The sequence below is a fragment of the Suricata suricatta genome, chromosome 5, assembly GCF_006229205.1.
Source record: "Suricata suricatta isolate VVHF042 chromosome 5, meerkat_22Aug2017_6uvM2_HiC, whole genome shotgun sequence".
NCBI classification, from domain to species: domain Eukaryota; kingdom Metazoa; phylum Chordata; class Mammalia; order Carnivora; family Herpestidae; genus Suricata; species Suricata suricatta.
In genome coordinates, this window is record NC_043704.1 from 85,512,470 (window position 1) to 85,529,286 (window position 16,817).

Genomic DNA, 16,817 nt, shown 5'->3' on the forward strand with positions numbered 1-16,817 from the left:
GTTTTATTTATTTTTGATACAGAGAGAGACAGAGCATGAGAGGGGGAGGGGCAGAGAGAGAAGGAGACACAGAATCTGAAGCAGGCTCCAGGCTCTGAGCTGTCAGCACAGAGCCTGATGCGGGGCTCGAACCCACGAACGTGAGATCTGACCTAGGCCGAAGTCGGAGGCTTAACCGACTGAGCCACCCAGGCACCCCAAGCCAGTTCTTAGCAAGGTTACAGTCTATAGTCCATCAAAGAGTATGTGTATTTCTTTTGAAGGAAAAAAAAAAAGGTTATTAAAAAATACCCTTAAAATATGGACAAACATAAAACTAAGTATAACTGTTTTAATTGCCAAGATTTGTGTAACAATGAAACAAAAACTATGAATCAAATACAAACAGAAGTACAAAACCAATACAATTTAAACGATCCATATTTATTTAACATGACAGGTTTTCCCCCCACCACTCTAAATCACGGATTCCATCATTGACATGGAACTGATTTCAGCAGTGAGTCTTTTGAGCTGCGTGATTACCTCTCCATTTGCATGTAAGCATTCAGTTTTCTCAGCCTTCACCTCTGCTGTGAAACGTTCATTTGTACAGCAAAGAGTGATGCCATTTAGTTTTCTCTTGGTGTGGATGTGACCAGTTCTGCTCTTTTGGATAGAAGTTAGACATTTCATAATTAAAAGTACCTTTTACAATTAAAAGGTACTGTTTGGTGCCAGAGCTACCTTAACACAAATGCCTTTGTGTTTCTATTCACCCTTATTGGCGTTTAGAGGGTAGCTCTTTGGTGATCTAGCGTTATTCTGTTAGATTTCACACCTTATGGGGAGACCTGTGCCTTATCTATAACATTTTACTAGTCTTTAATATAAAGTAAGTAGAAAGTAAAATGGCTAGAAAAGGGTTTTCAGTTGCTATTGTTTTAATAATAAATATCTTGTTGAATTTAAGTTCCCATCTATGAATTAAGTCCTTCCTTGGTTGAATTTGTAGCCCCCTGCTTTTCCTTTCAGGGGACAATTTTTTTCTGTCAACTATCATTAGATTATAAAAACATTACCAACTTCCCATCCAAACCTTCCATCTCCTAATTGCTGACAACAGATGATGGACTTCAATCTTTATGGATATGAAAAAAGTTAAGGAATGACTCAGGAATTAAGTAATTGTACAGAGATGTTAATATCAATTTTGCAGTCAACATTGCCAACATATTACTTTATTATTTTAGGAAGATTAAACAACAAGCAAATATTTTTAAAAGAAGCCTGAATTGTACCAAAGATCCCCCCCTGTTTTTTCCTTCAAGAAAAAGTGTCCAAATTCAATTACATTCTTTCCTTTGATTTATGGTTTGTGAATAGACAAAGGGCTCTTAGTCTACGTGTCAGATGTTATTTAAGATATAAGGCAAGAAAAAGGGTTAATCCTCTTAAGTGATTTCTGATGGGGTCTTCTTATGTTAACTATTCAATTACTGATGAAATTAAGACATCGCAAGATGATTTTAAGGAGCAACATTCTAAGATGTAACATATAGAGTTAATTAATTTGGGTATTTGTAATATAGCCTTCTGTTGTAATTGTAAACTTTTACTGACTGAAACGTTGGAGACAAAGAACAGTCAGAGAAAATGAAAGTATGTTTCTTTATAAATCACTCGTTAGTGTCTTAAACAAACATTAGTTGAGCGTTTAGCCCTTGACGTAGATACCAGGAATATAGACAAATCAGTGCTTTTCTACTAGTTCTCTATCTGGAAAACTATTCATTCTTCCAGATTCAGTTCAGAGGGTATTCCCTGATACACAGATCATTGGTTGGTCAAGGCTCTGTGCTTCATATATTACTTGTTTATTATGTATTACTTGCATATCAGTGAATAGATAATAAGTAACACATCTACCAACTCAATATATCTATCAACTCAAGTGTAAACTTTTCAGGACAGATTTTACTGTTGAACTTTTAGTGTCTTTCTTTTTTTGCATTTTAAGGTAAATTGTTTTCCCATATAAAATTGTAATCTTTATGTCTCATTCTCTAAATATATACTTATATAAGTAGCACTTATTTATGTGGTTAAATATTCCTTGATTTTTATTGGCATCATAGTATCACATGTATGAGCCATAATTGATTTAACCATTCCTCTACTTTTGGACAGCTAGGTTATTTCCAGTTTTCTAACATTATAAATAATGCTGAAATCCTTGAAGATACTTATCCATATCTCTGATAACTTATTTAGAGTTATAAATTTCTAGAAATGATATTACTGTGTCAAATGATATGAGCCCTGTTAAAGCTCTCACTATAAATGGCCAAATTACTTCTAAGAGGTCTGTTCTGTGAGTAATAAATGAGAATGCTGTTTTATCTTACCCACCCTTCCCAACCTTAGACATATCATTTCAAAAACCTTTGACAGTTTGATATGTAAAACCAAATAGCTCTTTTTTAAAAATTTCTTTAGTGATTTTATGTTTTATATTATATGCCTAGTAATTTGGGCACTTGTATTTTCAGTCATTTGACTATTTTCTGTATTAGTTTTTAGGGAAAGAGAAGTTTAAAAGTTAAAGAAAACTAAACTTCAAAATACACTTAAAGAAAAGACTGTGGAGCCCAACGTGGGGCTCAATCTCAGAACTGTGAGCTGAGCTGAAATCAAGGGTTGGGCACTTAATGGACTGAGCCACCTAAGCACCCCTTAAGTCAATTTTTAATTGTAAATTTATTTATTTATTTTTGAGAGAGAGAGAGAGTGAGAGCGAGAGCGAGAGCGAGAGCGAGAGAGAGAGAGTCAGTCCCAAGCAGGCTTCACGCTTTAAGTGCTGAACCTGACAGGGGGCTTGAACTCATGAACTGTGAGATCATGACCTGAGCTGAAATCAAGAGTCTGATGTTTAACTAACTGAGCTACCCAGGTGCCCCAAGTCAATTTTTAATTGTTAATAAGTACAGACATTAGGGTATTTACCATTGTGGTAAAAGCAACTTCAGAAAAAGATCCCCTTATCCTTATTGTTCATTCACATATCACATAATTATATGTGTCATTCTCCCCCAATTAGCAGAATAGCATAAGCTATGTCAAGGAATTCCAAGGAGTTAAAATAATATAATAGCCAAACTGTCCTAGGATCCTTTACCTTAAAACCCTGGGGTTTGTTGTCTCGCTACTTTGAAGAATAAAGAGGTGAACACGACATGAGCAGCAGACAAAGTTTATTTGAGTATAAGATTAGAAAGGAATAATAGTATGAAAGCTTTCTTTACAGAGAGGAGGCTTTCAAAGATAAACACCCGTGACAGTAGTCAAGAGCCTTCGTTTTATAAGGTTTTGGTCAGCCCTCCTTTCCCTTCCTCTTCCCTTGTTTCTTCTCAGGTTCTCCTCTCATTGGCTAGGTAACTCTAAATGCCTAGTCATTCCTTTTTGATTGGCTCATTTCTATTGTATGAGGGGTGGGTCCTAAGTTTTATGGTTTATTTATTTTGGTTAGGTCTTTTTTCAAATTCCTGAGGGGAAGGTGAGGGGGAATAAGTGGTGTCTGTTACATTCTTAAGAGGAACGTTATGCCTAAGAGGGTTTGCTGAGGTCAGACACTTCCAACGTTGTTTCAAAATATGTTATTCCCCACCCATGGACCTCAGGTCTTCCCCTCTATGCCTCTACTGCCTATCTTTTTCTATAATAAAACTAGGATGGCATATCCTTAGTTAAAATTAAACAAAAAACAATAAAAAAAAACAAAAAACCTCTGACCATACCAAATGTTGGCGAATTTATAGAGCAATTAGGACTCTCAGGCTGGTATGTGCCAGCAAGATGAGGACTGAGTATGTGGAGGCGTGGAATACTTTTCCCTCAATCCTCCCCTAATTTCTAACTTTATCTCCTGATTTGCCTGACGTCTAGGGGGAGGCTCTTACTAAGGTTTGTGAAATTTGTGAAGGATAGGAAATGGCTCCATAAGAGTCTTTAAAGCCAGAGTGCGATACGAAGTAAAAGCACTCCCAAGAGAAAAGAAATATCACAACAAATGAAGGTGTTTGTCCCAATGGGAAAGGAGAATTAGCATAGGATATACAGATGTGAGACTAAAATTACCCTTTTGGATACTTATGACCCTGGAACAGAGATAGTTGGATGATAAAATTGAAAGCACTTTATCACTATGAGCCCAAGCATTTCTGCTGTCAGTTCCTTCTGCCTTCATATGTGATGAGATGAACAGTGGAAATTAATAATTTCTTTCCAGGTGTGGAACTACTGGTCAAGATTGGGTTAACATCAGTGTATTAGTGACCAGAACAGGGTTGTAGGTGGCATTTATGTCAGGAACTTGAAGGCAGGCAGGATTATGTTCCAGGCACCAGAAGTTGATAAAATAGATATTTCAAAGGATGACAAAAGAAAGTTAATACCACCTGGCGTGTTCCTTGCGAAACATAATTTTTGTGGCAAGGGAAATTGTACTAGCCAAGAGGAATATTAAGAGTCATAGTATAAGGGCAGTAGTTGTGTAAATTCTTGTATCCTCTGTGGCATATGCAAGAGATACTAGAAAGGATAGAAAGGCTGCTGTTTGGCAAGTGAGGACTATTACTCTAGTGGCATTGGGAAAAGCTTTAAAATGGTCATGTGTAAGCTCCATAAGCAAATGGTAGCAAGGGAGTCATTTGAGTTAAAATGCATTTTATAAAATAAATTTTTAAAATCTAAGTTAAGATTATGATCTTCATAGAAAACCCATTATTAACCAAATGTGGAAGAACATCTTTCATATGATACGATATGAATACGATACACTATTCTACAGCTTGTAGGTTTGGTCCACAGTTCGAGAGCTGAGGTCCCAGGTTAGTCAAAGGGTCCTTATCAGGAGCTGCCTGGGACTGTTCATCTCCCATATCTCATGTTTTATCCGTGTAACTCAAAGGTATCTGTTATAGTGCTTTGTTACATTTAGTCCTGTTTTCTGTTTCCATTTACCTCATTTAGGTTGGCAAACCTCTGCTCCCTGGTCATCTTACTGCCATCTCTCTCTGCAAAGATCAAGGCTTTTATCCAAACATTGCATTCATGCTGTGGATGTACCTCCCTTTGGAGCTGGATGTGGGGCTTTGAAGGAGTTCAGTTTAATTACATTCATTTGGATGTCTTGAAAAATGACTGCAGTGCTCAATCAGTTTTTTCTCTTTAGGCCTCTCCCTTTCATTTGTGTTTGAGGGAAGGATGAGTTGGGGGAGAGGAGAGAGAAGAGAGGAAGAAAACCAGTTTTCTTTTAATCTCCATATAAGGCTTTAAGAAGAAACATCAAAGAAAATAATTCCATGTCTTAATTAAAATGAACAGATTCAGCTCATGGTAAAAGAAAAACTGATTTGTAAAAATACATTGAGTTTTAACTTCAAGGTAGAGTCATAATTTTTTAGGGGTTACCATATGATTCTAACTTTTTTTTGGTAGCTTGATTTATTTATTGTAGACTTACTCTTTGTCATGATCATCATATGTAATAAGTAGATAAAATCAGGGAGCGTCCCTTGAGGTGATTAATATTTAGTTTTCTTTTACAGATGATGATACTGAGGTGAAATTAAGACCACTTAATAAGATTAGGATTCAGGGCTACCCATTACTCTTCCTTTTTGTCCAGACCAGTACCTTACACCCTGTAACCTGTATATCAGTCATCTGAACTGTGGGTTCTAATGCTGCAGGTCTGGGATGGAGCCCGAGATTTTGCTTTTCCTAGGATCCCAGGGCATGCTGATGCTGCTTATTTGCAAACTACACTTCAAGTGGCAAGGCTGTAAGCTTTTATCACTTGGAGAACTATACTTTCTGTAATGACAAGCGAAAATAGAATAATTAATATACTCATTAGCTCATCAGGTTGCTTATTAAGTATTTACTTTTAGAAAATCTTACATTGATTTTTTTGATATTCCTAGAGGATAGTGGTTGTGTATATGCTTGGTGTAGTCTGATCCAGCAAATACATAATGTACTTTTGAGAATGTGATATAAAGTGGCAAATACGAGCAAGAAAATTACTCTGTGCTTTTTAAGTGACTTAATTTTTTGAAATAATAGCTTGAAAACAAGTCCAGATTAAATAATGTAGAGTAATTATGGCATAAAGAAAGTTTTGGTAAATCCTTGGTAAAATCACTTTCTAAATCATTTGCTTGGAAGATGTAATTGAAGAGAATGACTATACCCCTACCTTTCATCTTTTTTGTTAAGCTTTAAATAGACGAGGAACAATACCAGCTGTAATCTAACTGAAGTCAGCAGTACATAGGTGTTCAGAGTGGCTGCTCATTCAGTCAGAGCTTTCCAAATCAAGCCCTCTTGGGATAAACTGTTTTAGGCACTTTAATATTGAAGTACATTTCTTTTCAATGTTCCTAAATTAGTGAATTATTTTCTTGTGATTAAATACACTAATAAACCTTAATTTAAAAATTTAATTTAATTTAATGATAATCAAGACAAGATTTCACTGATAGTAGAAGTTATAACAGGAAGTCCATTTCTTTTTCTTTTTAATTCTTTTTCTTTCTTTAAATTTATTTTGAGAGAGAGAAAGAGCGGGAGTGGGGGAGGGGCAGAGAGAGAGAGGAAGAGAGAGAATCCCAAGCAGGCTCTGTGCTGTCAGAAATCAAGAGTTGGATGCTTAACTGACAGAACCACTTAGGTACCCCTAGCAGGAAGTCCATTTCTAAAAAGAGTATTCTAAATTTTAGAATAAATGTTAGAGTTAGAAGTACTCTTAGAGATGAGGGTGTCATGTGACGCCTTCCCAGTGTCAAGTGAACATATTGAGTCCTAAAGAGATTTAACAATTTGCTGAAGGTCAGCTTGTTGGTAACATAATTTTTATTACAAGTGTGGTCAGTGATCACAAAGTGAACTGCTACCAGGGCCACGTCAAAAACAATTTATGGTTATAAATTATAACATCAAGGGAGGTGTTAGGGAATATGGCAGACAGCTTAGGTGAAAGGGTCACTGCCACACAGAGCTAGCTGATTATTTACATGTGAAAACAGGGACTCAGGATAGCCAGATCAGCTGATTTTAAAATAAAAGCTGGAAATCTGGAAGTTTTATGTAGAAGATTTCAATTTTCGAGGTACTTGGGTGGCTCAGTTGGTCGAGTGTCTGACTCTTGACTTTGGCTCAGGTCATGATCTCATGGTTCATGAGTTTGAGCCTCAAGTCTGGCTCTGTGCTGACAGTACAGAGCCTGCTTGAGATTCTCTCTCCATCTCTCTCTCTCTGTCTCTGCTCCTTTCCCACTTGCTTGTACTGTCTCTCAAAATAAATAAAATTTTAAACAATTTTTTAAAATTTGAATTTTAAAATGCTGACAACAAAGAAAAAGAAAAAGAAAAACTGTGGGAGTCAGAAAAAACACATTTATAAGGCAGAATTGGCCTATGGGCTGCACTTTTACAATTTCTGATCCAGGCTTCTGGCTTTTGTCCCAGTTTAGTATATCTCCACTAGTGATTTTTAACAGCAATCTGAAGTTCTTTAAGTTAGTAGTGATCTAAAAATTGAGTGGAGGTCAGGTGGTTGGGTTTCTGGTCCTTCCAATTCCATATCAACAAGGTCTTCACATAAAGATCCTATCATGATGATAGCCTTTCATCAGCAAGGGACAGAGGCACACCCATAGGGAATGTAACTTTTGCTGCTTTTTATGGTGCTACACCATAGATTCCTGGCATTGTGCAGGTGTGGGACTGTTTTTCAGGGACAAACATCTTTAGACACGGTAAGGAGAGGCTTTATTCTGGAGGAGGGGGTTCGGTCCTTTAAGATTTCAAGTTTTGAATCTCAGCTACACACCAAAGAAAAAACACGGGAGAACTGTAGCACAGAGTGAGCTGACTGCCCTCATTTCTCTGTGAGGACTGCCCAAACAGTGTGTGTGTGTGTGTATGTGTGTGTGTGTGTGTGTGTGTGTGTGTGTGTGTGTGTGTGTGTGCATGAGATCTTCTGTCCAGGGACAAGAGATTGGGGTGGCACCATTTCCCCCCAACACTAACAGGGTGGGATATAACACAGCGGCTCCCAGTGGAGATGAGACCTGCTTACACCAAACCCCGCCCTCCTGTGCCTGGCAACTGCTTGTTTACTGGGGTAAGACTGAGTCTGAGAAAGAGGGTGGGCCTCTCCTTCAGAAGACCAGCACAGCCAGCCCCCTGCATGTACCAAGTGTTCTGAAAACTGTGTGCTTCAAAATGACACCTGCAGTTCTGGTATAAATAGGATCAGGCTTACTTTCTTATTTTTTCTTTTCTTTCTTCTTCCTTTATTTATTTATTTTTTTTGTGATAGTTTCTTGTTTTTTTTTTTTTTCATTTCCTTCTCTCTCTCTCTCTCTCTCTCTCTTTGGCATCAGGTTCGTTACTCTTTTCTTCTTTTTCCTTCTTCTTTGGAATCAGCCTGATAGTTTTTTGATTCACTGTTTGTTTCTTTTTCTTCCCTTTCCTTTTCTCTTTTTGTTTTTAATGTTTTATTTATTTTTGATACAGAGAGAGACAAAGCATGAGAGGGGGAGGGGTAGAGAGAAAAGGAGACACAGAATCAGAAACAGGCTCCAGGCTCTGAGCTAGCTGTCAGCACAGAGCCTGACGCGGGGCTCAAACCCACGAACGTGAGATCTGACCTAAGCTGAAGTCGGAGGCTTAACCGACTGAGCCACCCAGGCGCCCCTTTTTCTCCTTTTTTTGGAATCGGGATTTGTTTGCTTCTTTTTCCTTTTTTCCAGGCTTATTTTAACAAACAAATCAAAGCATACCTAGTAAAAGTTCCAAACACTCCCCACTGCAAGCAAGGAGGGGCTCTGCAGAGGACTGAGCATTGGGAAAGAGCAGCCAAAACACAATGACAGAGTGCACAGCACACACCAGAAACACGTCCTGAAGTGCCAGGCCCTATACAGTGTATGACCCCTTTTTAAGATATTAGTACTCTCAGGAACATGAAACATAATAAGCTTTAAACACATGCAAAAGACAGAAACTTAGCCAAAATGACAAGATGGAGGGCTTCTCCCCAAAAGAAAGGTCAAGAAGAAATCACAGCAAAGGACTTGCTGAAAACAGATATAAGCAATATAACTGAACAAGAATTTAGAACAACAGTCATAAGACTACTAGCTGGGCTTGGAAAAAAGCATAGAAGACACCAGAGAAACCCTTACTGCAGAGATGAAAGACCTTAAAACTAGTCCGACTGAAATAAAAAATGTTATAGCTGAGATGCAGAGCTGGCTGGGTACAGTCACAATGAAGATGCAGAATCAGAGGAGAGGATAGGTGATATAGAAGATAAAATTATGGAAAATAATGAAGCTGAAAAGAAGATAGAATGGAAAGTATTAGATCATGAGGAGAGTCATAGAGAACTAAGTTATTACATAAAATAAAACAACATCCGTATCATAGGAGTCCCAGAAGAAGAAAAGTGGGGGAAAGGGGGTGGAAGGTTTATTTGAACAAATTATAGCTGAGAACTTCCCTAATCTGGGGAAGGAAACAGACATTCAAGTCTAAGAGGCATAGAGAACTCTTAAAATCAACAGAAAGAGGTCAACACCACTATAAATCATAGTGAAACTGGCAAAATACAAAGAAAATGAGAGAATTCTAAAAGTGGCTAGGAACAGAAGGCCCTTAAGCTACAATGGTGGGCACAGAAGGTTAGCAGCAGACCCGTGTCCACAGAAACTTGGCAGGCCAGAAGGGAATGGCTGAAGGGAAAAATATGCAGCCAAGAATCCTTTCTCCAGCAATGCTGTTATTCAGAATATAAGGAGAGATAAAGAGTTTTTGAAACAAAAACTAAAGGAGTTCATGACCACTAAACCAGCCTTGCAAGAAATCTTAAGGAAGGCTCTCTGAGTGAAGAAGAAAAAAACAAGAAGAAGGAGAAGGAGGAGGAGGAGGAGAAGGAGAAGGAGAAGGAGGAGGAGGAGGAGGAGGAGGAGAAGGAGAAGGAGAAGGAGAAGAAGAATAAGGAAGAAGGAAGAAGGAGGAGGAGGAGGAGGAGGAGGAGGAGGAGGAGGAGGAGGGGGAGGAGGAGGAGACGACCAAAGCAGTAGACTACAAAGGACCAGAGAACACCAATTCTACAGGTAACATAATGGTGCAAAATTCTTATTTTTCAGTACTCACTCTGAATGTCAATGGAATAAATGCTCCAATGAAAAGACATAGGGTATCAGAATGGATAAAATAAAAAGATGATCTATATGCTACCTACAAGAGATTTGTTTTAGAACTAAAAACACCTACAGACTGAAAGTGAGGGGATGGAGAACTATTTATCATGTGAATAGTTATCAAAAGAAAGCTGGTGTAGCCATACTTATATCAGACAAACTAGATTTTAAAACAAAGGCTGTAACAAGAGATGAGGAAGGGCATTATGTTGTAAGTAAGGTTTCTATCCACTAATAAGATCTAACAACTGTAAATATGCCTCCAACTTGGAAGCACTCAAATATAGAAGTCAATAACACACATAAAGAAACCCATTGATAATATCACGGGGGACTTAAACACCTTATTACAACAATAGATCATCTAAGCAGAAAATCAACAAGGAAACAAAAGCTTTGAATGACACCCTGTACCAGATGGACTTAACAGATTTTTTTCAAAACATTTCATCCTAAAAGCAGCAGAATACATATTTTTCTCCAGTGTACATGAAGTGTTCTCCAGAATAAGTCACATACTGGATCACAAATCAGCCCTCAATGGATACAAAAAGATCGAGATCATACCATGAATATTTTCAGATCACAATGCTATGAAACTTGAAATCAACCACAAGAAAAAAAATTGGAATGTCCTCGAAGATATGGAGGTTAAAGAACATCCTACTAAAAAATGAATATGTTAACCAGGAAATTAAAGAAGAAATAAAAAAATACATGTAAGCATATGAAAATGAAACTACAACAATCCAAACCCTTTGGGATACAGCAAAGGCAATTCTATAGGAAAGTATATTGCAATTCAGGCCTGTCTCAAGAAGCAAGAAATGTCCCAAGTATACAATCTAACCTTACACGTAAAGAAGATAGAAAAGGAGCAGCAAATAAAGCTTAAGATGAGCAGAAGAAAGGAAATAATAATGATTAGAGCAGAAATAAATGATATAGAAATGAAAAACCAATAGAACAGATTAATTAAATTTTGAAGGAATAAAAAAATTGATACCCACAACCAGACTTTTATCAAAAAGACAAAGGACCTAAATATATAAAATCATGACTGAAAGAGGACAGATCATAACCAACACTACAGAAATACTATGACAACTATGTCAACAAAGGAGACAATCTGGAAGAAATGGGCAAATTCTTAGAAACTCATGCACTACCAGAACTAAAACAGGAAGAAATAAAAAATTCGAACAGACTTATAACCAGAAAAGAATTAAATCCACTATCAAAAAAACCTCCCAACAAACAAAAGTCCAGGGCCAGAATGACTTCTCAGGGGACTTCTACCAGACATTTAAAGCAGAGTGAATACCCAGTCTTCTCAAACTGTAAAAAAAAAAAAAAGGAAGGAAAGCTTCTAAACTCATTCAAAGATGCCAGCATTACCTTGATTCCAAAATCAAAGACCCCACTAAAAAAGAATTTTATGCCAATATCCCTGATGAATATGGACACATATTTTCTCAAGAAGATACTAGCAAATCTAATTCAACAGTACATTAAGAGAATTATTCACTGGGTGAGGAGTTAAGATGGTGGAGCAGCATGAAGACCCTGAGCTTGTCTTGTCCTTGAAACACAGCCAGATCAGCAACAAACCATTTTGTTTTATTGTTTTTTTTTTTTTAAGATATATCAATTCATTATTTAAAATTTTATTTTATTTTAATTTTTTATAGTTTATTGTCAAGTTGGTTTCCAGTGCTCTTCCCCACAAGTGCCCTCCTCTATGTCCATCAGCCCCCTTCCCTTTCCCCCTTCCCCCTTGAGCCCTCAGTTTGTTTTCAGTATTCAAGAGTCTCTCATGATTTGCCTCCCTTCCTCTCCCTAACTCTTTTCCCCCCTTTCCCTCCCCATGGTCCTCTGTTAAGTTCCTCCTGTTGGACTTATAAGTGAAAACATATGGTATCTGTTCTTCTCTGCCTGGCTTATTTCACTTAGCATGACACCCTCAAGTTCCATCCACATTCCACAAATGGCCAGATTTCATTCTTTCTCATTGCCATGTAGTATCCCATTGTATATATAAAGCACATCTTCTTGATCCATTCATCAGTTGATGGACATTTAGGCTCTTTCCCTGATTTGGCTATTGTTGAAAGTGCTGCTATGAACGTTGGGGTACATGTGTCCCTATGCATCAGCACTTCTGTATCCCTTGGGTAAATCCCCACAGTGCTATTGCTGGATCATAGCAGAGTTCTACTGATAATTTTTTGAGGAAATTTCACACTGTTTTCCAGAGTGGCTGTACCAGTTTACATTCCCACCAACAGTGTAGGAGGGTGCCCGTTTCTCCACATCCTCGCCAGCATCTATAGTCTCTTGATTTGTTAATTTTAGTCACTCTGACTGGCGTGAGGTGATATCTTAGTGTGGTTTTGATTTGTGTTTCCCTGATGATGAGTGATGCTGAACATCGTTTCATGTGCTTATTGGCCATCTGGATGTCCTCTTTGGAGAAGTGTCTATTCGTGTCTTCTGCCCATTTCTTCACTGGATTATTTGTTTTTCGGGTGTGGAGTTTGGTGTATTCCTTGTAGACTTTGGATACTAGCTCCTTTATCTGATATGTCATTTGCAACTATCTTTTCCCATTTCATCAGTTGCCTATTAGTTTTCTTGATTGTTTCCTTTGCACTGCAGAAGTTTTTATCTTGATGAGGTCCCAATAGTTCATTTTTGCTCTTGATTCTTTTGGCTTTGGGGATCTGTTGAGTAGGAAGTTACTGCAATTGAGGTCACGAAGGCTGTTACCTGCTTTCTCCTCTAGGGTTTTGATGGTTTCTTATCTCACATTCAGGTCCTTCAGCCATTTTGAGTTTATTTTTGTGTATGGTGTAAGAAAGTGGACTGGTTTCATTCTTCTGCCTGTTGCTATCCAGTTCTCCCAGCACCACCTGTTAAAGAGGCTTTTTTCCATTGGACTCTTTCCTGCTTTGTCAAAGATTAATTGACCATTATTTGTGGGTCCAGTTCTGGGTTCTCTATTCTATTCCATTGGTCTATCTGTCTGGTTTTGTGCCAATACCATACCGTCTTGATGATGACAGCTTTGTAGTAAAGGCTAACGGCTGGGATTGTTATGCCTCTCATTTTGGTTTTCTTCTTCAATATTACTTTGGCTATTCGAAGTCTTTTGTGTTTCCATATGAATTTTAGGGATAGTTTTTTCTAGCTTTGTGAACAATGCTGGTGCAATTTTTATTGGAATCGCATTGAATATGTAGATTTCTTAGGGAAATAATGACATTTTAACAATGTTTATTTTTCTAATCCATGAACATGGAATGTTTTTCCATTTCTTGGTGTCTTCTTCAATTTCTTTCATAAATTTTCTATAGTTTTCATTGTACAAGTCATTTACATCTTTGGTTGGGTTTATTCCTAGGTATTTTATGGTTTTTTGTGCAATTATGAATGGGATCAGTCTCTTAATTTCTCTTTCTGTTGCTTCATTATTGGTGTATAAAAATGCAACCGATTTCTGTATGTTGATTTTGTACCCTGCGACTTTGCTGAATTCATGGATCAGTTCTAGTAGGCTTCTGGTGGAGTTGGTCAGGTTTTCCATGCAGAGGATCATGTCATCTGTGAACAATGAAAGTTTGACTTCTTCTTTTCCAATTCTGATGCCTTTTATTTCCTTTTGTTGTCTTATTGCTGATGCTAGGACTTCCAGCACTATGTTAAAAAACAGTGGTGAGAGTGGACATCTTGTCGTATTCATGATCTCAGGGGGAAAGCTCTCAGTTTTTCCCCATTAAGGATGATATTACCTGTGGGCTTTTCATAAATGGCTTTGATGATGTTTAAGTAAGTTTCTTCTATCTCGACTTCCTTGAGGGTTTTTATTAAGAAGCGATGTTGTATTTTGTCAAATGCTTTTTCTGCATCTATCAACAGGGTCATATGGTTTTTATCTTTTTTGTTGTTGTTGTTAACATGATGTATCACACTGATGGATTTGTGAATATTGAACCAGCCCTGTAACCCAGGAATGAATCCCACTGGATCATGACGGATAATCTTTTTATATGCTGTTGAATTCTATTTGCTAGTATCTTGTTGGATATTTTTGCATCTGTATTCATTAAGGATATTGGCCTGTAGTTATTTTTGTTGTTGTTGTTGTTGTTGGGTCTCTGTCTGGTTTGGGAATCAAAGTGATGCTGGCTTCATAGAACGAGTTTGCAAGCTTTCCTTCTATTTCTATTTTTTGGAATAGCTTGAGAAGAATGGGTATGAACCTCTGTTTTAAATGTCTCATAGAATTCCCCTGGGAATCCATCTGGCCCAGGGCTCTTACTTGGTGGGCGATTTTTGATAACCAATTCGATTTCTTCACTGGTTATGGGCCTGTTCAGATTTTCTATCTCTTCCTGTTTGAATTTTGGTAGTGCATGTGTGTTTAGGAATTTGTCCATTTCTTCTAGATTGTCCAGTTTGTTGGCATACAATTTTTCATAATATTGCCTGATGATTGTTTGTATTTCTGAGAGATTGGTTGTAATAGATCCATTTTCATTAATGATTTTGTCTATTTGGGTGTTTTCTCTGTTCTTTCTGAGGAGCCTTGCTAGAGTTTTATCAATTTTGTTTATTTTTTCAAAGAACCAACTCTTGGTTTCATTGATCTGTTCGATTGTTCTTTTTTTTTTGGATTCTATATTGTTTATTTCTGCCCTGGTCTTTATTATTTTTCTTCTTTTCCTGGGTTTGGGATGCTCTTGCTGCTCCCCTTTTAGTTCCTTTAGGATCTGTTAGATTTTGAGTTTGTGCTTTTTCTAGTTTGTTGAAATAGGCCTGGATTGCAATATACTTTCCTCTTAGAACTACTGATGCTGCATCCCAGAGAGTTTGGATTGCTGTATTTACATTTTCATTTGTTTCCATATATTTTTAAATTTCTTCTCTAATTGCCTGATTGGCCCAATCATTCTTTAGTAGGGTGGTTTTTAACCTCCATGTTTTTGGACTTTTTCCAGACTTTTTCCTGTGATTGATTTCAAGTTTCATAGCATTGTGCTCTGAAAGTGTGTATGGTATAATCTCAATTCATTTATATTTATGAAGGGCTGCTTCACCCAGTATGTGATCTATCTTGGAATGTGTCATGCACACTTGAGAAGAAAGTGAATTACCTAGCCTCAGGATGTAGAGTTCTAAATATATCTGTCAAATCCATCTGTTCCAATGTGTCATTCAGGTCTATTGTTTCTTTAGTGATTTTTTTTGGTCTGGTTGATCTATCCATTGCTGTAAGTGGAGTATTAAAATCCTTTGCAATTAGCACATTCTTATCAATAAGATTACTTCTGTTTATGATTAGTTGTTTTATGTATTTGGGTGCTCCCAAATTCAGCACGTAGATGTTTGTAATTGTTAGCTCTTCCTGATGTAGAGGCCCTGTAATTATTATATAATGTCCTTCTTCATCTTTTGTTACTGCCTTTACTTTAAAGTCAAGTTTGTCTGATATAAGTATGGCTGCTCTGGCTTTCTTTTAACTTCTAGTCACATGATAGATATTTCTCCATCCCCTTACTTTCAATTTGAAGCTGTCTTCATGTCAAAAATGAGTTTTTTGTAGACAGAAAATAGATAGATTTTGTTTTTTTATCCATTTTGCTTCCCTGTGTCAATTTATTGGAACATGTAGTCCATTTACATTCAATGTTATTATTGAAAAATATGGGGTTAGAGTCATTGTGTTCTCTGTAGAGTTCATTCTTATAGTGGTATCTCTGGTACCTTGTATTCCTTGCAACATTTCCCTCATAAAGTCCCTCTTAGGATTTCATGTAGGGCTAGTTTAGCACCAAACCATTTTGAACAGCTGGAAAATTGATCTGAGGATTAACACAACAATCTGCATAACTTCAGCCACAGAACTTGGCAGATATGTGGTCCAGAGAGGTGAACCAGGGGAGAGAAAAGCCATGGAGGGTAGGGAGCTGTTATGGATAGAGGGCAGAGAAAAGGAAAGGGAGAGAATGTGGCATATCAGGATTATTCAAGAAAAGCACTCTCTCAAAAGGAGATGGAGAGAAAATGAAAGAGTGAAAATATTCACAAGGGACTGAACAAGAAATTTGTTTCCCCAACCCATTGACTGGAAGAAAGGAGGGGGTTTCAATACCACCAGTATTCTATAACCAGTGGACCATAGCATCTGAAGTTTTGAAACTTGGTGCCTAGTTGTGCACTGGTGAGGAAGCAGGGCAAATCCCCAGGAGCAGGCAGTGTGGTCTGAGGAGTCCATGTGCCACAAGGCAGAAGCAGTTCCCTTCCTTGGAATGGATTTGGTAGAGGCCATATGGCCTCTCCACAGGCAAAGGTCCTAGCAGACCCCAGAGAGCAGCCTATGTTTTCTGGTCTTAGGACAAAGATGCCAGAGTGCATTGGTGCTGGCGCTGTGTTCTGATTTGCACAATGTCTAAACCTCTTGCTGTGCGATCACATGAACGTTTTCTGGGGCAAGCTGGCATTTGGCCATTGCCCAGTGAGACATTCCCCCAGATAGACAGAGCGGGTTCAAATGGTGGGG

General features: G+C 37.7%; 1 pseudogene; it reads right to left on the minus strand.

The window, feature by feature from the left end:
• The window catches only part of LOC115291195, a 6,125-nt pseudogene extending 1,206 nt beyond the window's left edge, over positions 1–4,919 (minus strand).
• Between the last annotated feature and the right edge of the window lie 11,898 nt (positions 4,920–16,817).